Source organism: Cotesia glomerata, linkage group LG8 (assembly GCF_020080835.1).
Source record: "Cotesia glomerata isolate CgM1 linkage group LG8, MPM_Cglom_v2.3, whole genome shotgun sequence".
NCBI lineage: Eukaryota > Metazoa > Arthropoda > Insecta > Hymenoptera > Braconidae > Cotesia > Cotesia glomerata.
The window spans coordinates 7051497-7074862 of record NC_058165.1 but is presented as its reverse complement, the minus strand read 5'-3'; the positions used below and the strand labels follow the sequence as shown (position 1 = coordinate 7074862).

Here is a 23366-nt window from a genome sequence, read left to right as displayed (position 1 = left end):
CCAGGTGTTAGACAAGTTAAAAATAAATATTCTAGGCTAAATATTGGAGATACGAAAAAATGATAAGAAAGCTTTTTTTTAATAAAATTAAATTCTCTGCAAAAACAATTCTTATTAGTTTTTTTATATCTCTTATCATTTAGCCAAAATTGAAAATTTAGATTTAAAGTATGATTCTGACCGTTTTTGATTGTAACAGATATCCTATACATTAAAATTAATGGTTGATTGAAGTTAGCTTAGTATTGAAATAACTCGAAAACATGAACTCTGATTTCTTATTAGTTCAGAATTTGAGCGTGCGCGTACCCGACTAGAATTTTAGTGAGGTATGCCGAAAAATCAGTTCGGGGTGAAGTTGGCTTTCCGAATTTAGGCTAGCCCAATTCGGATCTTATTTATTTTAAATTAGGCAAGCCGAACATTGGTATGCCAAAAGAATTCCACATTCGATGTAATCTCGTAATAGTTTGGCACTGCCTAAGTTCGGCATATAATGGATTGCCTAATTAGTACAAAATAACGGTAACTAAAGGTTTACCGAAGTTTGGTTCACCAAGCTCGGGCTCATTTAGGCAAACCTGTGGCAATACCTAAGTTCGGGATATCATGGATTGCCTAATTAGTACGAAATAACGGTAACCAAAGGCTTACCGAAGTTTAGTTCACCAAGCTCGGGCTTACTTAGGCAAACCTGTGGAAATGCCTAAGTTCGGTATATCATGGATTGCCAAACTGTTATGAAATAACAGTAACCAAAGGCTTACCGAAGTTTGGTTCACCAAGTTCGGACTCACTTCGGAAAACCTATGGCAATGCCTAAGTTCGGCATTTCATGGGTTGCCAAACTGTTGTGAAATAATGGTAACCAAAGGTTTACCGAAACTTGGCATACCACGATCGAGCTTCTTTAGGCAAAACAGTGGAAATGCCTAAGTTCGGTATGTCATGGATTGCCAAACTGTTATGAAATAACGGCAACCTGTATTCTGAAGCTTGGTCTATCAAAATGAAACTTGAGTAGGTAAGTCTGTGGCAAGTCCTCACTTAGGTATAATATCGGAATTCCTAACTCGACCGTTGCAACGGTAACCGAATGTTTGCCGAAGTGTCGGGCTTATAAGTATCTTGAGGCAAGAGGTCGCTCATCATCGGCGTAGCGTCGCGGTATGGTATAGGGCTCTCGTGCGTCGGGTACAGTGTTCGAGTCTCGCGTTCGACATGTAAAATTTTTAATAATTAATAATTATTAATTATAATTATTCTTAAGGCGAGTGTGAGGTAAATTTAAGTGTTGTGTGTGACTAATGTATCTAACTCCATCATCTCCTCCCCCCTTGACCCATAAAATCGACCAATCAAAAAAAACTTCTTCATAGTAAGAAAAACCCTAAAAAGCGAAAAAAGTGACGGAAACAAAAAAAAAAAATAAATAAAAAAAAAAAAAAATTTTTTTTTGTTTACTTAATATTTAAAAAATTTTGTCCTAAAGTCGATATTTATATTTAAAATTTAAAAAGTAAATTAAAAAAAATAAGCATTCATTATTATTAATTTTTGCTTTATAATAAAAATAGCTAAAAACAAAAAAAGGATTCAATTTGGATTCTTCCGTGCGAATTTAGTTTCTGAATTGCTGCCTAGTTAGGTAGCCAAATTCGGACCGAATGAGGCTTGGATAGTCACCAGCAAGTGTGGTTTCCAAACCACCGCCTAAGTCGGAAGCCAAGTTAGGCCCAAACTCGCGACTGCGTTACTTCCGGGACGTGGGCCAACTTTGGCTTCCTGGTTCGGCGCGAACTTGGAATTCGGCATGCCTAATTCGAAACGAACCACCGCCGAACTTAAATTTCTGGTCGGGTATGCAATTTGAATTCCTAGTGAATGTTGAAAATCAATATTTTGGGCTCAAAATTAGAGATATAAAAAAATGATAAGAGACCTTTTTTGTAGGAAATTAAATTTTTTATAATAATAGTAGTTATCTATTCTTCCATATCTCTTATAATTTACCCAAAATTTGAATTCAAAATTTGATTGTTAGCATGTTTGATTATATCACGAGTTATAGAAGCTTATAATCAATATCCTACACTGATAGAAGGATTTAGTACGGAGTACTAAACTGATTTAGCAACAAAATTTTTAGTCATTCATTTGGGAGAAAAAAATATTTTTTACCCATCAATATAATTTGTTACAGTTTAATAAATCATTTTTTTATTCTAAATAAATTATATCAATATAAACAAAAGCCTTATTATATCAAAATAAATATTTGTTTACACCAAATAATATTTAGTAGTAGGTACTAAATATTTCTTTCGTAAGTATTGTTGGTAAATGGCTATGCTTTAATTCCAATGTGATACATAACCTATTTACTGACTCAGATTATTTTATCTACCCGGGAAAAAATGAATTTGCCTAATCATATATATTTATATATGATTATATATTGAATATATAGAATTATATATAATTATATATGATTATATCTAAATTTTTATATAAAATATATATAATCATATATAGACTAAAATATTGTATGTATATTTTATATAAGTCTATATATGATCAGATCTGAGTTACCTAGGGCTATATATGATTATATATAAATCTATATATAATTAGATCTGATTAGACCTGAGTTATCTAGGGCTATATATGATCCGAACAAAAACAGTTTTACTGTAAAAAAGTCGCGCCAAGTCCACGTTCATAAGACTATTAAGAAAAAAAATTTTTATTTCTTTACAAAAAGATATAAAAAAAAAAATTAAAAAATCCAAGTAACCGATATGATTGTTTATGATTTTCGGAAATTAAAAAAAATTTTGTTACAAATTTAAAAATTAAAAAAAAAATTTGGAACGTATTTAGTGTGCGCGGTTGCAAAATATTTTACTTTTAATAAAATTCGTAAAATCTATTTACTAGGACTTTAAAAAAATTGAAATACACAATGACGCACACCAAGTACGTTCCAAAATTTTTTTCTTAATTTTTAAATTTATAACACAATTTTTTTTAATTTCCGAAAATCATAAACAATCATATCGGTTACTTGGATTTTTTAATTTTTTTATTTTATATATTTTTGTAAAGAAAAAAACAAATTTTTTTTTCTTAATAGTCTTATGAACGTGGACTTGGCGCGATTTTTTTACAGTGAAACTGTTTTTGTTCGGATTTTACTATTTTTTGTAATTATAATAAAAATTTACAATTGTTACCAACTTAATTAAATCTCGCGTTGGTTGCATTTTTATAGCAAACTATCCCCTTGAAACTACAGTTTATGTAAAAATAATTCCAGCGCACCCTGGTGGGTGTAGATGCAAGCTGTGAAATATCTTTTTTTAACTGTAGTTTCCCATCTAATGAAGGATTACTATGCATTCTCGAATTATTTAGTCTGTGGCAGATCACTTTGCTCATCGAAAAAAAGTCAGGATCGAAATTTTTGCGTTGCTATAGTTTGTGCGGATTAAATTTAATAATTTCAAGTAGATTAATTGTTATAAGTGAATATAATTAATTAATAACAGTCAAATAAAGTATTAATTACTGTTATAATATACAATTTAGGAATAAAAAGTACCGTAGAATTAAATAAAATTTTGCAACCTCAAAATACCGTTCTGCTTACAGTAAACACAGTCAGTAGTCTGGCGCTCCGTTTACAGCAGATTTGAACGGAACTTGGCGCCAGATTCTACCGAATCTGTGGATATATAATTAGATCTGATTAGACCTGAGTTATCTAGGGCTATATATGATCCGAACAAAAACACTTTTACTGTAAAAAAGTCGCGCCAAGTCCACGTTCATAAGACTATTAGGAAAAAAATTTTTTTTTTCTTACAAAAAGATACAAAATAAAAAAATTAAAAAATCCGAGTAACCGATATGATTGTTTATGATTTTCGGAAATTAAAAAAAATTTTATTGTAAATTTAAAAATTAAAAAAAAAATTTTAGAACGTATTTAGTGTGCGCGGTTGCAAAATATTTTACTTTTAATGAAATTCGTAAAATCTATTTACTAGGACTTTAAAAAAATTGAAATACACAATGACGCACACCAAGTACGTTCTAAAATTTTTTTTTAATTTTTAAATTTACAATAAAATTTTTAATTTCCGAAAATCATAAACAATCATATCGGTTACTCGGATTTTTTTATTTTTTTATTTTGTATCTTTTGTAAAGAAAAAAATTTTTTTTCCTAATAGTCTTATGAACGTGGACTTGGCGCGACTTTTTACAGTGAAACTGTTTTGTTCGGATTTTAGTATTTTTGTAATTATAATGAAAATTTACAATTGATAACAACTTAAATCTCGTGTTGACTGCATTTTTACTGCAAACTATCCCCTTCAAGCTACAGTTTATGTAGATGTAATTCCAGTGCACCCTGACGGCCATAGATGCAAGCTATGAATCACTTTTTACTGTAGTTGCGTGTCTATAGGAAGGATTACTACACATTTTTATTTTATAAAGTCTGTGGCGCTGATATTCCCCATCGAAAAAAGTCAGGATCGAAATTTCTGGACTTACTATAGTTTGTGCTGATAAAATTTAATAATTTTAAGTGAATTAAGTCTTGTAATTGATTATAATTAATTAATATCAGTAAAATAAAGTATAAATTACTTTTATAATATATCATTTTGGAAAAAGGAGAACCATATAATTAAATATAATTAAATAAAATTTTGCAACCTCGAAATACCGTTCTGCTTACAGTAAACACAGTCGGTAGTCTGGCGCTCCGTTTACAACGGATTTGAACGGAACTTGGCGCCAGATTCTACCGAATCTGTGGATTATACACTGTAAAAAATTTGCGGAGTGAACGCGGAGTGAATGAAGACTGATTGATTTTTAATTGATTCACTCCCAGCGGGAGTGATATTTACTCCGAGAAGGAGTTAATTTTATTAATGATAAAATTCACTCCGCATTCACTCCCAAAATAAATGAATTTAGAAATAAATAAATTTTTTTAAAGAAAATATTTTTATAAACCTTTTTTATATTTAATTATTAAAAATTTAATTTATTATTTTTAATAATATTTCATTTTAATTATTATTATAATGTTTTTATTTATTTTTTTGTTATAAATTAATTATAATTAAAAATTGTAAAAAAAAAAATATGTAGATATATATATACTACCGGACCCGACAGACGTTGTCATGTACACACGTCTTAAATTTAGAAATTTTAGGAATGAGCTTGTATAGTTAAAAACATCATTAGTTAACAATATGTAATGGGCATTCTTCAATAATTAACATTTTCGTAAATATAAGCCCATTCTGATTTTATACTCATCAAGAGCTTTCATTTGAGTACCCACATGCATTTTTGATATATTTTATATATTTATATATTTCACAAATACCATATATATATAAAAATCCGGATTCACTCCCTACGCGGAGTGATTAATTACTTCACTCCGGAACTCCGAGTGATGGAGTGAAAATGGGAGTGAAATTCATTCCCGATTCACTCCGGATTTTTTACAGTGTATATAAATCTATATATGTTTAGATCTGATTAGACCTGAGTTATCTAGGGCTATATATGATTATATATAAATCTATATATGATTATATCTAATCAAATGTAAATTATAAATTTACATTTATTAATATATAATAATATGTAATTAGATGAAGAATTTTCTAATGATTATATTTAATAAATATTTTGTTGAGTGAATTTGTTTCAATTGCAATGTCATATGATATGAAGATTGCTTATGAACAAAAATCATCTTTATAAATTATTTTCATTAATTATATTACATTATAATAACGTTTATTGTAACATACCGAATCCTATCACAGCTCATAATTATCTTTTAAATTTTTAAATATTTTAAACGTTAATTTATTTAGTGATTTGAATTATTATCATGTGTTACAGTCATGTATCCCAGTTGTCGGGTTATAAAAAATGTCAAAAGAAAATTGCTATTTTTGCTTTTGATTTTAAATAAATATTTGTTAACTGTTAACAAATATTTATTAACATTTAATAAATCGTATTTAATAAATAATTTATTAACTGGTAATAAATATATGTTAAATCCCATGATGTTAAAAATCACTTATTAACAGTTAATAAAGCTCATTAAATATGAACAAATCCTTCTATCAATATCAGTGTAACTTATATCAGTATAACTATACAGAAATCATATATAATTATATATGAATCATATATAATTATATATGAATCATATATAATTATATATGCATTTTGTGATTACTATAAAACGTTCTCTGTTTTTATCTCAGAGTCTGCTACTCCAATGATTAATAATTTTTAAACTATAGTTTTTGTGGATGAAATAATGGAACTGTATTAATTAATTTAACTTATAAAAATCGATTATATATTCGATTCTCATTAGTTGTAGGTATTTCAAACTTTACTTTTCCAGTATGTCTTGTAGGTAATTGGGTAGCGTGTTAGTCTTTAAAGCGTTAGGTCCCCGGTTCGATCCCCGCTCACGGTAAATTTTTTTATTTTTATAGAAATAATTATATCTAATTATATATGATTATGTATGATTAGATCTGGCCAATTGTCAGGTCTTATTACATATAAGTGATTATATATAACTATACACTGAGAAAAAGTATTTTGATAATCAGTTCAAGACCTATACTCTGCGCAGTAAACTATAATATATGCTCTGTCACTGCCATCGACGTTTTAACACTAACAGTTAGTTTATTTGATTTATGCACTGGTAAAAATAGATTTCAACTAGTATTTATTATATTAGCTTGAAAAAAATTTATTATTACACTTTTAATTTTAATTTGTTTTGTTAGCTTTATAAGTCAATTGATTTGTGCCAGTAAAGTGAGGTTATAAACATCTAATAGTCTGTTACATTGGTATACTGATAATCAGTATACCTAGGGATTGTGAAAATCAGTATATACTTATTGTGATAATCAAAATACCACGTATTCTTAATAGCACAATACCAAGTATTCTGATTATCAAAAAAAATATCCTTAGTAGCAAAATACTTTTATCTCAGTGTATATGATTAGGCAAATTCATTTTTTCCCAGGTAGCTAGATTTTGGGAGATTTATCAAACCTTTGAACACACACATACTCCCAAATGGCTTATATGTTATTTCTCAGCGGAGTTTAGTTTAAATTTTTTAATTAGTTTATTAGTGATATGTTAAAAACTTGTTTAACTTTATAAATGTTTCAAGTGAAGAATTATAATTTAATGAAATTCTTTTCTTTATAATGTCTTACACTTAAAATTACTTATTTAGTAATTATGACTTAAAATTATTTATTTTAATTTTTTTGACTTATTTTGAGTTAAAAATTTAGGTTATAAAATTAGTTGAAAAATTAATTTCTTTATTACCAATAAATGATTTATTGAGTACTAATAAATCAATTGTTAAATACTATTCAATATTTATTTGGTGAAAATTAATGGGCTTTTATAAATGATTTAGTAACTATTCCTAAATATTTGGTAATGAAAGGTTTGTTACTAAATTATTTAGTAACTATTACTAAATCTTTTTAAATAGAACTAAATCTTTCTATCAGTGTAAGCTAAATATTAGAGAAACGAAAAACTCACAAGAGACTTTTTTTGTAGGAAATTGAATTCTCTACAAAAAAGGTCCCAATAGTTTTGTCATTTTACTCACTGATTCTTTGTAATTATCAATATTTAATGGTTATTTCATAGTTAATTTATTAATTGAAATAAAATGTATATAAAACTTAGGATTTTTATTAAGAATGAGACTATCTACAATATGTAAAATAGTAAATGTTACTATTTTTCCGAACTAAATCAAAAGCCCGAGAAACAATAAAATTCGGTGATAAAGACGCTAATGAATATTTATTATAGAGCAGCGTTAAGAGGCTGGAAAAAAAGTAGTGTGATGTTCCTGGTGGCCGAGGTGGTGGTGTAGCTTCTGCTTCTGACGGTTAGTCATCTCGTGTATTATAAAAGAGCACAATATACAAGAGGGATATATTAGTGGTACATTAGCACAAGAAGCCGACAAGGAAGAATAAAAGACTCGTCTCTCGTCTCGTACTCGTTTACCAGCTGGTTATTGTGCCAGTAAGAACACCAGCATCAGCACTGCCACGGCAAACTTGTATGCTTGTATACATCGTCATAATCAAATCCTAATTCTGTTATAAAGATCATTTGTTGTAAGAGATCCCCACAATTTTGTCCTTTCTTCACTGTTTATTTTTAACCAGATTTGAATCATCGTTATTATCATAATGATAATATTTATTCCTAGCATTAATGCTTGTAGTAAATGTTCACGTCATGCCAAACATATGTTTGAGGTATTCTAACTTCTGTATCCACTCTATAGTTATTATGATATAGTAATGATAATAACAATAATTTACTTAGGCTCGAGTTTACCTACAAGTTCAACCTTTACTCGGTAACTCTTTATTTCTCCCATGTGTCTTACATTGAAAATCACATACGGAAATCCAAGCTAATTCATAAAGTCGCTACTTAAGATTCAAAAAAATCCACTCAAGGGTTTTTACTTTGTAAGTCTCGGAAGATGTTAACTTGTAGACATTTTTCTTGGCTGTTTTCTTCTCGGCTTTTTTGCTCCTTCTCTTGGTCTTTAGTAATTTAAAAGCCCTTGATCATAAAACTAAACAACATTGAAAAAATAATTGCTTGATTCGAGAGAAATATTGTTAATCGAAGAACAAATTTAATTTAAAGAAAATTGGTTGTCATAATTCAAGAATTTTTTCTTATAACTTTTTTTCATTTAAAATCAATACATTTCAGTGTAACGTGATGTAAATAACGTGAAATTAGTTGGTACTTTTTATTAGAGATTAATTCTTGGTTTCGCCAACAGGTGGCTACACCTTTTCGCTACTAGAAAAATATTACCAAGATATATATTGACCGAAGTTATACCTTACATTATTCAGGAAATATTTAGAATGAATTTTGTTATTTATCTTATTAAAATTGGATTTCAGCTTAGTAAATTGATTATTCGGTTGCTTAAGATGTATTTCAATCAAATTTGATGCTAAAAATTAAAGTTTCAAAGAAGACTATTTTTTTATCTTTCGAAGTACAATAACTCTTGAATGAATTAACGAATAATCGAAACTTTTATCAGACTTTTGACTTGAAGAGCTCAAAAACATCATAAGTGCAATTTTAAGCGCTTAGATATGGAATTAGCGGAAGTTGCAGGGATGGCCTTTAGGGTCAACCGTTTTCCAGATTTTTTTGTGATAAATGAGCGTTATAAGACGTGCACTTTTCTGATTTTCCAAACATATCTTTTTCTCCGTGTAGAGTAATAAACTGATAATTCCGTGAAACTTTTTAAAAATTTGATTCATTAAACTCGGGTCATGATTTTCTTACAGTAAATGAAATAAAGAAGAAAAAAATTTGATACATGAGTAATTTTTTTTTTAGCTTCATGAAAATGTTAGCGTATCAGAACCAATTTACCTATAAAAATAATTTTTAAGACAGTAATAAATTAATTTGTATCAGTTTAATACTTGAATAATCAAAATTTTATACATTTAGAAGTTTACGTCTGAATAACTTTAGAACGGCTGACTTTATGATAAAAGTTTAAGAGACCTTTTTTGTAGAGCGTTCAATTCCCTACAAGAATATGCTATGGACTTATTTATATTAGGTGCGTATGCCGAGCTAGAAAAATAAACAAAAAAAAAGAATTTTTTTTCCTATGTTATTTAAATGGGAAATGAAAAATTAGGGACAGACACCTCTAAATATTAATATTAAGAGCTCCGCTTTGAACAGGCTTCTGTTCTCACCTTCATGTAAGTTTTCAGCCTGTTTTTTCGTTGAAAAAAAAAGTCGCTTAAAATTGAAACATCCTAACATACATACAGACATAGTGACACCCTCGCGAGAATAGTCAGAGAAGCTTCCTAGGACCTCGAAACGTCGAGATCTGTTGAAAACTCGATTTTCGAAAAACGGGGTAAAACCAATAACTTCCCGATTTTTGAAAATTTTCGATTTTATTAGCGGGAAGTTAAAAATCTGGAAAACGGTTGACCCAAACGCCATCCCTGCAACTTCCCACCAATTCCATACCTAAACGCTTGAAATTGCACTTATGACGTTTCTGAGCTCTTCGAGCTCAAAAATACAATTTGTGTATTATTTTGAGCTCTCCGAGCTCAAAGAAATAGCTTTTGTATACTTTTGAGCTCTTCGAGCTCAAAAGGCTGATAGAAGTTTAATAAAACAGTATTTTTTGAATTTTCAAGCTGCAATAATTTCTAAATGAATTAATCAATTTTCACGCGGTTGGCAGTATTACACGTACTTTTTCAGAATCTATGATATACTTTTGAACACAAACTGATCGAACCGAAAATCTTAGAGAAATTTGAAAAATTCCCTTTTTCCGAATTTTTTCGACAACGATAATTCACGAACCAATCAACCAATTTTCACGTTCTTGATGGCGATCGACGTGATTTTTTGGGCTCTAATAATTATTCCATTTTTTCAAAAATGATCCAAAAAGAAATCTCTAAGTTATGTGAAAAAAACACTTTTTTCGAAATTTTTCGTTTTCGATTATTCTCGAACGAATCAACCGATTTTGATGGGACTGGTGGCAATCGACGTGGTTTTTTAAGCTTAAGAGCTGATTAGTTTTTAGAATTGATCGGTGAATCCGTTTAGAAGTTATTCCAAGAAAACGATTTTTTGAAAATTTTATTTTTGAAATTTCTCAAAATATAGCGGACCGAATCGATTCAAATTTTCATGAAATTCAATGGCAATGATACTCTTCGGATCGCCACCTATTTCGATCCGATCGGCCGAGCCGTTCAAAAGTTATAAGAGGTTTACATACATACACACACACACACACACACACACACACACACACACACACACACACACACACATACATACATACAGCCGCATGGGCACCATCGCGGGAATAGTCAGGGAAGCTTCCTATATATAGAACCTCAAAACGTCGAGATCTGATGAAAACTCGATTTTGGAAAAACGGGGTAAAAACAATAACTTCCCGATTTTTGAAAATTTTCAATTTTCTTAGCGGGAAGTTAAAAATAGTAAATTTAAGCTAAGAAATGAAAAATCTCCTTAACAGAACTGAAAAAAAAATTTTTTTTTGTCTTTATACGTTTCAAACATGTGTAGTTATTTGAGTAGTTTTAATATTATTTATTTTCACCCATTATTGGTTCTCTTTACATTTATAATACGTTGGATACGTTCAACATACGTTTTTAGCGTCCATTACGTTCAAATGACGATTTTAACGTTCAATACGTTGATCCTACGTTTTCAGCGTCTAATACGCTCAACCTATGATTTGAACGTTCAATACGTTGAATCTACGACTTAAATTTCGACTCGGGTGTTTAAAAAATTTTCCCACCCGAGAAGTATAGAACTTAAAAACAATGTAACTTGTCAAAAATCCCATTTGGATTCTCCAAATTTTTTTTTCAGTTCATTAACTTAAAGCTTCTGAAATTGCTGCCAAAAGTAGATTTAACCTAGCTGAAGGAGCTTTTATTACAAAATAACTCATTTTCACTCTCAATAGTTTTTTTTTATGCCTTTGTCCCATTTCTTGACAAGGGTATCCTAATTATTGCACCAAATTAAAATTCGACAAGTTCTAAAATTAATTCGTATTAAATATTTAATAAAAAAGAGTCAAATTCTCCAAATAATTTGTGCCAGAAATCAACTATTTTTTTACTGCGTTAAATTAATTTATCCTTACTCAATTTACTAAAAAATGATTGATCTTTTTGTCACAGAATTGCAATCTGGCGGAAGATCGTGACTCACCTGGGAGCCGTCGGCCCCTTATTTCAATAATCGAGCACTTGCGTTCCTACCGGAGGCTGGAAAATGGTGAGTGAATGAAAAGAGTTAATCATTATTATTAAACCAGAGTCAAAAATATCCACCATTTTTATTTATTTTACCGATTGATCTATCCCCGATGAGTTCAAATAAACCCGGAGTTTGATCTACAACCTCGCGAATAATGAAAACCTCGCAATAAATAATGCATCGGCTACCGAGGGAGGCAGCATAATTCATTGAAACGGCACATCCCCGGCTACTTTTCTCATTCCATTCGTTTCAGCAGAAGCAGGAGCAAGAATCATCTCCACTCTGCTCCGGTCAACTCTTTCGCTCTTTTATTGCGGGGATATAAACACTCTCTCTACCTCTGTCCGTCTTTGTCTTCGTCTCTATCTCCATCTTTGTCTTCATTCCTCCTCTTATTGTTGTTATTATTTCGTCTTATTTCAAAAGTCGTACTCTCTCATCGAAGCTCGAGACTCTGCTGCCATAAATCCGAATGCTACCTATCCTAAGGCTCTAATTGCATTATAAATTGTGGGTACCGTGCATCTACTAAGGCATGCATACTGCAATAATAATATTTAATGTAAATACATTGTTTACTTTCATTCCGAGGATTATAATCGATAATTCCCAATCAATTAATGATTCCTTTTCTTTAGCCGATTTTTACTTTCAATTTCACTGAATTTAAAATTAAAGTCTATTATTTTTAGTTAAATCGTTAAATATTCCGAAAAGTCAATAATAATCCTTATTGCTTGAGGCGTAACAATAATCCTGTTGCGTCGCATAATTGTGCGCCCAGGACAAGATTTATAGGCCGAGATGGCGGAACCTGCGAGAGAGTAGTTACCTGTTGCTATCTAACGATCTCCCATTGAGAACCGACCTCATATATAAGTATATATCTATATATTTATTTATATTTATACTTATATATTTATGTATCTGTGGGCATGCATTTCATATGTTGGATCAAGAACTGCATATGTCCGGACGACACGATTCATTCACAGAGCCTCATTATCTTTAACACACTGCAATAATCTTCAGTTTGTTTATTTTTCAATTGCGGCTTAGGCTTCTTGTTTTAATATGAGTCTTCATAAAATTCGCGAAAGCCTATTTGTTCTGAACCGAATCCTATCAACTATCTGCTGCATAAAGCTCTTCAAAAGTTAATGATTTTTTTTTTTTTTTTTTAGTAGTATATTTGAAAGCCTTAATAGAGCTTATAATCAAATTTTACGCATTTTTGAGACTTTCTGAACTTTTTGAGATCAATTTTACTGCTAAATTAATGAATTTTGCGCGTTCCTTAAACTTTTCCGCGCATACATTGAGAGAATAAATTTCTTTTAAAAAAAATGACTAATGCCGTGAAAATAAATTAATTTTCTGAAAATTTTTAACAATTTTATTTCTTAGCTAAGAAAATAAAAATTTTTTCAATTACCCGTGATCCTGATCATATTACTATTTTATTAAACTGAAATTGAACTGTATCAAAAAATAATTTTTTTGTTAAAAAAATTTTTTTTTATTTGGAAAAGAATAATTTTGGATAAAAAACTTGCAAATTTCCATCCGAAATTGTATTTTTCCAAATCTAGCAAACTTTTTTCCAACAAAAAAGTTACTGTGAGAAAGCTTTTGATTTTTTCAATTAAAAAATAAAATTATTGAAAATTTTCAACGAACTAATGTCGTGTCACAACAATTCCCATTTTTTTAAAGAAATTTTTTTTTTCAGTGTGTAAGATCGATTGAGTTGCTCAGAACTATCAAATATTAGCACAAGTAATAGCCTTTTTTCGTAGTAACCCATCTGAGAGCCTTAATCAGACACATAGTAAAATTCACTCGATTTACAAGTGTAGTAGAATTTCGCAGCAATTTAATGGCTTACATTAATGAATTATGCGTGTTTTTGAAATTTTTCACTGTAATCCATTTTTAAAGCAACCAGGGCAGAGGGAAATTATGAAAAAAATTTTTTTTCCTTCAATTAATGTAAAATAACTAGAAAGTTATTATCAAAAAGCATGTTCGAAGCATGAGTGTAACTTAGATTTTATCTCACAATATTTAAGTTGGGCGTAAGTTCTTAATCGATCTAAATCCTTTCTTTTTATTGGAGATAAACTGAACAAATTTGAAATAGCATTAAGACGATCTAGATGAATTTCTTTTGGAGTAAAAGTTTCACTATTTGAAAGACAAATTTCAGATGGAGAACTTCAAAAATTGGATAACTGCAATTTCTGAGATAAATTAGAAAACATTGTTTCTTGTGTCATTAGCGGAGTTTCTTCTTGGTCAGATGTATTGTCATCTGAATTTCGAGAAATATTCTCCACTGGATCATTTTATACAATGCTCATAGATTGTTGGGTTTCAAATTCGATTTCTTGATGGTTTTTTAGTTCATCATGAATTTTTTTTATACATGAAATACACAATTTACTTCCCAGTGAAATAGAAGGCACAATGCTTTGAGATCGAATATAGAATTCAAAACTAACTACTTTTAATGATTTAAGTATTTTAACAACATGAATTTTATACGGATCAGCACAAAATTTCTGATTATAAATGTAATCGGCATGGAATTGTTTGTTGCGGTCACTGCAAATAGAATTAACAACTGTTCCACTTCTCGCACTCAAAGAAATTCGATCTGCATCGGAAAAATCATGACAATCAATTAATTTTCCTTCAGAGCATTTTTCATTTCGAAATAAACCAATTGAACACTTATCTTTTTCCATGATTGACTTTGTAAAAAGACACAAAATTTTAAACGTTGTAAGATAAACAATATTATTCACAGCAGTACTTAGAAATTGTTGTCACTTTTTACTGTAGTAAACAATAAATTCGCTGATCTTTAGAAGTATCTTTTCATGGAAAAGAGAGACCGCTAGTGAAATCTTACACGGTAATTATAAAGTAGAAAAAACTTTATGAGTAAATTAAATAATTATTTAACTTAACATCATCTGAAGTTAAAAAAAAAAAAAAAAATATTTTCCAAAATTCAAAAATTTATATCTTCTAAGAAAAAAAAAACACCCTCTTGAAAATTTCAGGATATTGAAAGATTAGTAAGAGGTACTCTGTAAAAAAAAAAATGAGCCAAAAATTTCATAGCGGGCTTTGATTTTTACGATTTTAAAAATTTTCCCACTTTTTGATTTTTCAAAAATTTTACCCAAAAAAAATTTTTATATATAGTCCTAAGTATCCCCTTTAAGATGAACTTAGGCCCATGTCTGTAACTATAATAGTTTTCGAGATATTACAAAAACAAAATTGAAAAACTGGAAAAATTGCGAAATTTTTAATTTTGCATAACTTTTCGAAAAAAATTTTAAAAATTTTTTCCTTTGGCATAACTTTGTTTTATGATAAAAACAAACTTGTGACCAAATTTCATCCAAATCGGAAGAGGTCGATTCCAACTATTGGTTGATTTGACATGAAATGATGCAACTTTTTTCTTGAAAATTGACGAACGGTTCTGTAATATTACAATGCGTATTAGGTTTATACATGAAGTTTGTAAAATTACAATACATCTTAGTACATTTTCTGACAGGTGTAGGAAAATTACATGAATTGTATTTTATTTCGCATTGCTATACACTGATTTGTACTTTTACTTATTATTTGTTTTGTAATATGATTGTAATTTTACAAAAATTTTTAACAGTGTGGTTTAGAAAAAAAACATGAGATTAGGACTTTGATTGGGAACCGAACCCAGATCTTCATGATTACGCGTTAGATGCTCTACACTGAAAAAAAAGTTTGTCCTATGGGTATACTCTTTTTTAATGAATTGGTATTGCGAATATGATATAAAAAAGTTTAAGTATTATCGCAATACTTTGTTTAAGTGAGTGACTTATATTTTCCGTACGATACTATTGCAAGTTCAGAGAGTATAGTAACATAAATTCCCGCGTAAGACTCAGCGCGTACTTCGCTTCTTTTTTCCCCGTGTTTATATTGTTTATATACCGTGTTTATACATTTAACCTAAACATCGTTTTTAAGAGCATGAAAAAAAAAATAAGGAAAACGGTTGACCCTGAAGGCCATCCCTGCAACTTCCCGCTAATTCCATACTTAGGCGCTTAAAATTGCATCAATGACGTTTTTGAGCTCTTCGAGCTCAAAAATACAATTTATGGGTTATTTTGAGCTCTCCGAGTTATAAGCGGTTCACATACTTACACACACACACACACACACACACACACACACACACACACACACACACACACACACATACAGACACCGTGACAACCTCGCGGGGATAGTCAGGGAAGCTTCCTGTGACCTTCAAACGTCGAGATCTGATGAAAAATCGATTTTTGCAAAACGGGGTGAAAACAATAACTTCCCGATTTTTGAAAATCTTCGATTTTCTTAGCGGGAAGTTAAAAATATTTATATAATTGACATTAAAAATAATTATTTATGGATCCGTGCGTGAAAAATCAATTAACTGAGTGGAATTAATCCTCTTATCATCAAGTGTTTGAAGGTATTATCTTACATATATGTAAGGTATAATATAAAATTGTCAACCGAGGTTAACCTTTATTACAATAATTGTAACATCCTAACATTAGTGTTTTAATCATTATTTTTTAATTAAAAAAATTTAAAAAATTAAATATATAAATTAATAAAAAATTAAAAAAAATTAACATATTTGAGTGTATTGTGGTTATGAGTTTTGCGGTGGCGCTCAAAGTCGGTTTAAGTGTATGACTTAAACGAGTTTCAGTGTAGCGCTTAAAAATATTGCGTTGAGACTCAAATATTGTTTAAGTATATTCGCAATACCAAGTATTGTAATATCACTGAAATTTATGTGTGAGACTCATACTTTTTTTTCAGTGTACCACTTGAGCTACCTGAGTTCGATTCTGAGTCTGAGTCCTAAACCCTAAAATTTTTTTAATTGCCATTCTTTGCTTTCAATTAATTTTTGAAGTTATGCTGATCTATATAATATCTAAACAGATACTTACAATTTCAAACGAAGAATAAGTACACATGGTGGAGATGAGAAAAAAGAGCACTTTTATAGGGAGGTTAAAAAAACAATTTTTCAAGCTTTCAGCATGGGGTATAAAATTACAGAAAAATATTAAACTCATTTGTTAAAAAAAAAAAAACTAGAAATTTTTTATCAAAAATGTCAAAAAGTGATTCTACGTTATGAAGCAGGATATTTTTTGCAGTAATGCAACAATCAATCAAAATCTGAAAATACCCACAAAACTAATTAAATCTGAACCCGCGGACTAAAGTAACTAGTTGGTAAATAAATTATGTGATTGCATTAATCGTAAAAAAAGATCCCGTAGATTCAAGGGCGTTTCTACCATTAGTTAGCAATAACGTTACGTCGTCGTAACGATGCTAATGAGAATTCCAACGTGTTATTTATGATCTCAGGGATAAATAGCGTTGCGATATTGTAAAAATAATAATTTTTACAAAAACTGAGTAAATAAATGAATTTTTAAGAGTGAGTAATTTCAGTAGCGTGTTAAAGTGCCTCGTTATTTAACGGGGGGGGGGGGGGGGTTAAAAATTATTTTACCCGGTAAAAAATTGTTCCGTATCGAGTAATAGGCGAGTTCATTAGCAAGTTGAGTAAGTAAACACATTAACGGTCGAGTTATAAATATGTAAGCATACGTCTTGAATATATGTACGTCTGCTGCGTACAGTATACGGTAAAGAGGTATAAAATGTTGATTGGGTCAATTAGTTTTATTATTCGGGCGAGTAGGAGTCGAGGAAATAAAGTTAATAGCGAGGAGTAAGCAGTGAAAAGTAAACACATTGGTGACACTCAAGTCAACTTAGAACTACACTCAAGATCGTTAATCCAACGAGTTGCTGCAATTAATTGTAACGTGACAAATCGTAAGAGCCGGCACTTTTGTCGCCGAACGAGAGTCCAGAAGAAGAAGAAGGAGGAGGAAATGTTCGAGAAGAAGAAGAAGAAGAAGAAGAAGAAGAAAAGAAGGCTGGTCGTTGTTTATAATGTTGCTCTCGCGTGTTCCACGGTGCAAGCGGCACCTTTGTTCCTACAATGATCAGCTCCCGCATCTCTTCTTCTTCTATCTAATACTTTTTGTTTAGCCGTTGAGCTTTCTTTGTGTACATTAGCTTCCTCATTACGTCTCCGTTGCTCCTGTAATTTATTTTCACCAGAGCTATTGGTGTGAAAAATTATTTGATTACATTTAGATCGAGATTGAAGGAAAAGGAGAAGAAGAAGAAGAAAAAGAAGAAGAACAAGGAGCTAATCTCGATGCTTCTGATCTAATTTCCTTTCACGTTTCAGGCTCCATGATCCTATGACCTCGCTGTAATATCATTGTAGAAATTGTAGTTAATTGGTTTTTTAATTATTGTTTCATTTTTTTTCCTCTACTGATGAAAAAATTAATTTGAACCAAGAAAATCATTTCAAAGAGTTGAATAGAGAGAAACAATTCTTGAATCGAGTTAAATTTAGAAACTATTGTAGATATTAATATTAAATTTATTTAGTTCAACAAATACATTTTTAAATAACACAAAAAATATCTAAATTCATTTTTTTTATTATTTTTTATATGAATAAATAACGGGTGAACAGAGCTCCTCCAAAAGGTTGGTATAAAGCTGACGTACATGATATCTTGAGAATGGCTCATCAAAAACATAAAACCTTAATTGATTTACGTTCAATATATAAGTAGATATTGCACTAACTACGGAGATTAATTTTTATTGCTAAATAATAAAATAGCAGACATGTAAATAAAAAACTGAAAATTAAGGGTTTTTTTTCACAGTTTTTAGTCCTTAAGAATTAGTAAAAATAAAAATTTTGAATTGGTTGTAGCTGATGAATAGCTACAGTGATTCTGAAGATATCATGTAAATCAACCAGAAAAACATAGTTCTGAGATAAACGCGTTTGAAGTTTTTTTATTAAAAAAAAAAAATCTTACCTAAAATCAATCAGCGGTGACGGTACCATACAAAATCTCTTCAGCTTTTTTAAAAATTTGATTTTCTTCCACTCGAACATCCCCATAAACATTGTAAAATAAAATAGTGACAGTGGTCGGAGCACATAGAAATTTTAGCATAGTACTTTTAGGTACAAGCACTTTCGAAAAATGTAAAAAAAAATTAGAAAAACGGTTCACCCTAAAGGCCATCCCAGTAACTTCCCGCTAATTCCATACCTGTGCGCTTAAAATTGTACTTATGACATTTTTGAGATATTAGAGCTCAAAATATAATTTACGTGATATTTTGAGCTCGCTGAGTTCAAAGAGATAATATTTCTATGCATTTGAGCTCTCCCAGCTCAAAAGTCTGATAGAAGTTTCATAGAACACTCGTATATTTTTGGAATTTTCAAACCACAATAACTTTTGAACGGATTAGTCGATTTTCACGCGGTTGGCGGCATTCGACGCAGTTTTATCATCCTCATAAGTTATTTTCAGGTTTTAATTGATCGAACCGAAAATTTCGAAGTAATTCCGAAAAAACACTTTTTTCGGTTTTCTTTCGTTCACGATATCTCTCGAACAAATCAACCGATTTCGACCAGCTTGGTGGCGATCGACGTGATTTTTTATTGTCTAGAGCTGGTTAGTTTTTAAAGTTGATCGATGAAGCCGTTCGAAAGTAATTCCAAAAAAACCACTTTTGAAAAAATTTTTTTTTACAGTTTTTTTTAGATTTTTCGAAATCTGTCGGTCCGAATCGGTCCAAATTGTATCCAAAACCTAAGTTTAGACAAGCCCTTTTGAATGGCGCCAACCGCGATCGAATCGGTCGAGCCATTCAAAAGTTATGAGAGGTTTACATACTTACATACACACACACACACACACACACACACACACACACACACACACACACACACACACACACACACACACACACACACACACACATACAGGCATAGTGATACCCTCGCGGGGATAGTCAGGGACGCTTCCTGTGACCTTCAAACGTCGAGATCTGATGAAAACTCGATTTTTGTAAAACGGGGTAAAACCAATAACTTCCCGCTTTTTGAAAATCTGAGATTTTTTTAGCGGGAAGTTAAAAAGTATTTTTTTCATAGTTACAAATCAGAATGATCTCTTGACTTAATTTTTTTTTTTTTTAGTGTAGGGTGAGCTCGTTTTTTTACAGTTATCATTTGATATGATACGATGGTTTTTTTTTTTATGGTAAGAAAATATGATCACGCAAACGTTGGGTTTTATCGAGTGATAGAACGCAATTATAAGGACATCGTGATATTAATGCATTTATTTTCACGGTCTCGATATCTTAATTATCAGTATAAATATAACGATCAAGTACTAAGTGGTAAAACTTGATTTTATGATGATACTTTTATTAAAGTTTAAGTACTACCTTCTATATGCAGATGTGTTTATGTATACTCGTAAAAATAATAATGGTTAAATCTTCAGTTGAATGTAAAAATTTTTGACTAAAAATAATACAATTTATTTAAAGTCGTAAGATGGACGGCGGAGGAAGGTCTATCATTGCAGGCATTGAATGTTATTAATCGATGCTTACAATTCCATCTGCGGGGTATATTTATGTTCTTTAGTAGCAATACAAAAAATTTCAGTTGAATATAAAAATTCTTAACTAAAAAATATTAATGGTTATAATTATTTATTAAAGATTAATAACTTTTTTTTTTTCAATTTATCATTTTTAAAAATTTTTAAGTATCAAAAAATCTGAAAAACGGTTAACCCTGCAGGCTATCTCTAGAACTTCCCGAAATGTACAAAACGCTCGAAAAATTATCTATTTCAAAGTTTTGAGCTCATCAAGCTCCTATTTTAAGTAGGGGAGAAGGGGGTCAATTGAACCACGGGGCAATTGAACCACTCGACTTAAAGCATCGAAAAAATTGAAAAAATGCTTCGTGCTCTTAGAATTAGATTCTACACGGAAAGAAAAATATGGGATCTATTCCCATAATTTTATGGAAACAGTTCCCAGGCAATTATAGGAACTGTTCCCATAAATTATGGGAACTGTTCCCATAATAATAGGAAATTTTCCCCGAATTATGAGAACATTTCCCATAACGATGGGAATGGTTCCCATAATGGTATAGGAATGGTTTCTATAATTATAGGAATGATTCCTATACAATTATAGGAACCATTCCCATAATAATGTATTAATGGTTCCTATATCATTATGGGAACTATTCCCATAATGGTATAGGAAGGATTCCTAAAATATTATAAGAATAATTCCTATACCATTATGGGAATCATTCTTAAAATAAAATAAAGATGAAATCTTCGTGCTGAGTGAGTTCGAAATGATTCCTATAATATATACACGGAAAAAAAAAATTGGGGCTGCCACATGATACATTCCTGTGGCAGCCACATGATTTTCATGTGACAGTAACATAATTTTCATGTAGTAGGCAATAATAGTTATAACAATAATAATAATTAAATAATAATAATAATAATAATAATGATAATAATCTATATTATTAAGAGAATAAGAAAAATTTTGTGGCCAGTGTATTTATATGATAAAATAGGTTTTTGCTTGGAGCTGTGCTTTTTCAAGGTTTCATGTCATTCTCACCAATAGTCAATTTATTATAATAAGAATTTAGGCTGCATTCGAAAATGCTCTGTGTCTAGATACATAATGAAGAAATGACCTTGTATCTGGTAAACTATTGACATTTTTGAAGATATGAGCTCATCCCGATGTTACACTCATCAAGAGCTTTCATTTGAATACCCACATGCATTTTGATATATTTTTCATATATACATATGGGGTATTCCATGCCAAATCGACCACTTTTGAACCCGACCCCTTTAGATTTAGCTGAAACTTTACTATTCTTTTCTACCCTTTGAAAGACATTTTTGAGAATTTTTTCAAATTTTTCTATCCAACCCAAAAAAAGTTGTGAATTTTTCAAAAAAATGGCTTTTTTATTTTCAAATAGCCATAACTTTTTTAGAAATTGACTTTTAGGTACCTTTTTTTTTAAAAAATTTTTGTTTTTGAATGAACTTTTCGAAAAAATACACGAAAAAAATTTAACATGATCAATTATATAAAATAATCGGTTTTTTTTTAGTAAAATCGTCATTTTTTCGAAGTCCGCCATTTTTTTTTCTCAAAAAAAACTTCAATTAATTTGACAACTATCCCCGCTAATCCCGAGCAGAGCCGTTTTTTTTTTATTTATTTAAAAAAAATTGTCAAATTTTCATAAATGGAAAAATTTTTTTTTTCCGTAAACTCTATTTTTATCATAAAACAAATAGAATTTAACGATTTTATAATATAATATTCTCAATTTATAGACTTAATTTACGAATATAATGACTAAGTTTAATGATTAATACAGTTAATATCCAATGATTTCACAAAAACAATACAAAAAATTATTTATTAATTTTCTCTCTGGCGTTTTAATATTTTACAAATTCTGTGTTCATTAGAGTTTGAAAATTTTTTAAGGGAGGGGTAAGGGTTCCAGCGTAAAAAAAAACACTTTTTGTGATTTTTTATCTCAAATATCGATTGAGCAATTTTATTCAAACCTTCTATACATTATTGAGCATAGTTTTGACTATGTTCTGTAAATTTTTCATGCAAAAATATTAAACCATTAGCCCGTGACAGAGCTTCCCCCAGGACGTCTTGAAAAAAAAACAATTTGCGGTGTTCACTGTAACTCGGCCGAAAATTATCTGAAAATGAAAAACCATAAAAATTTAGTTAAATTATAAACAAATCTTCCCCCCAACGTTCTCTGATTATTTTTTTTTTAATTTAAAAATTTTTGGCGGCCATCTAAAGTGTGAACCGTTATTTTCGACTAAAATTTCCGCCATTTTGTGGGTAGGAAACACCCTTAATGTTAAAAAAAAAATTTTTACTAAACGTAGGGGGGAGGTATTTTATATGAAGAAAATGTGTACAAAGTTTTAAATGAATCGGTCGAGTAGTTTTCAAATGGCAGTGAACACGGACTTTGAAAAAGTAGTTTTGAGAATATAAATACAAACAACCATTTTAGTCCGGAATTATACAATGTAGCTGTTGAGTTCCTACAATTGGTTTTGTTTTCAAAAATCTGTCATTTGAATCTATTAATGCTGTATTATAATCTTCTTCTGGAGAAAACTTAACTATGATATTTGGTAAGTTATTCGGATTAGAAGCCCATTCAAAAAATTCTATCGTTGTTGTTATTTGTTCATCAATTGCAAGTTGGAGACTTGCTCTTGCTGCGTGTCGTTTGATGATGTCACCAATTCCATCACATGGAC

General features: G+C 30.2%; 1 long non-coding RNA gene across 5 annotated transcripts in view; it reads left to right on the top strand.

Moving 5' to 3' along the window:
• Window positions 1-12004, top strand: part of LOC123270232 — a 36021-nt gene extending 24017 nt beyond the window's left edge. For all 5 annotated transcript variants that reach the window (XR_006510538.1, XR_006510541.1, XR_006510537.1 and 2 more), the window contains one exon: window positions 11904-12004. This is a non-coding gene — a long non-coding RNA (uncharacterized LOC123270232). The remainder of the gene's footprint in view (window positions 1-11903) is intronic.
• Window positions 12005-23366: the final 11362 nt, after the last annotated feature.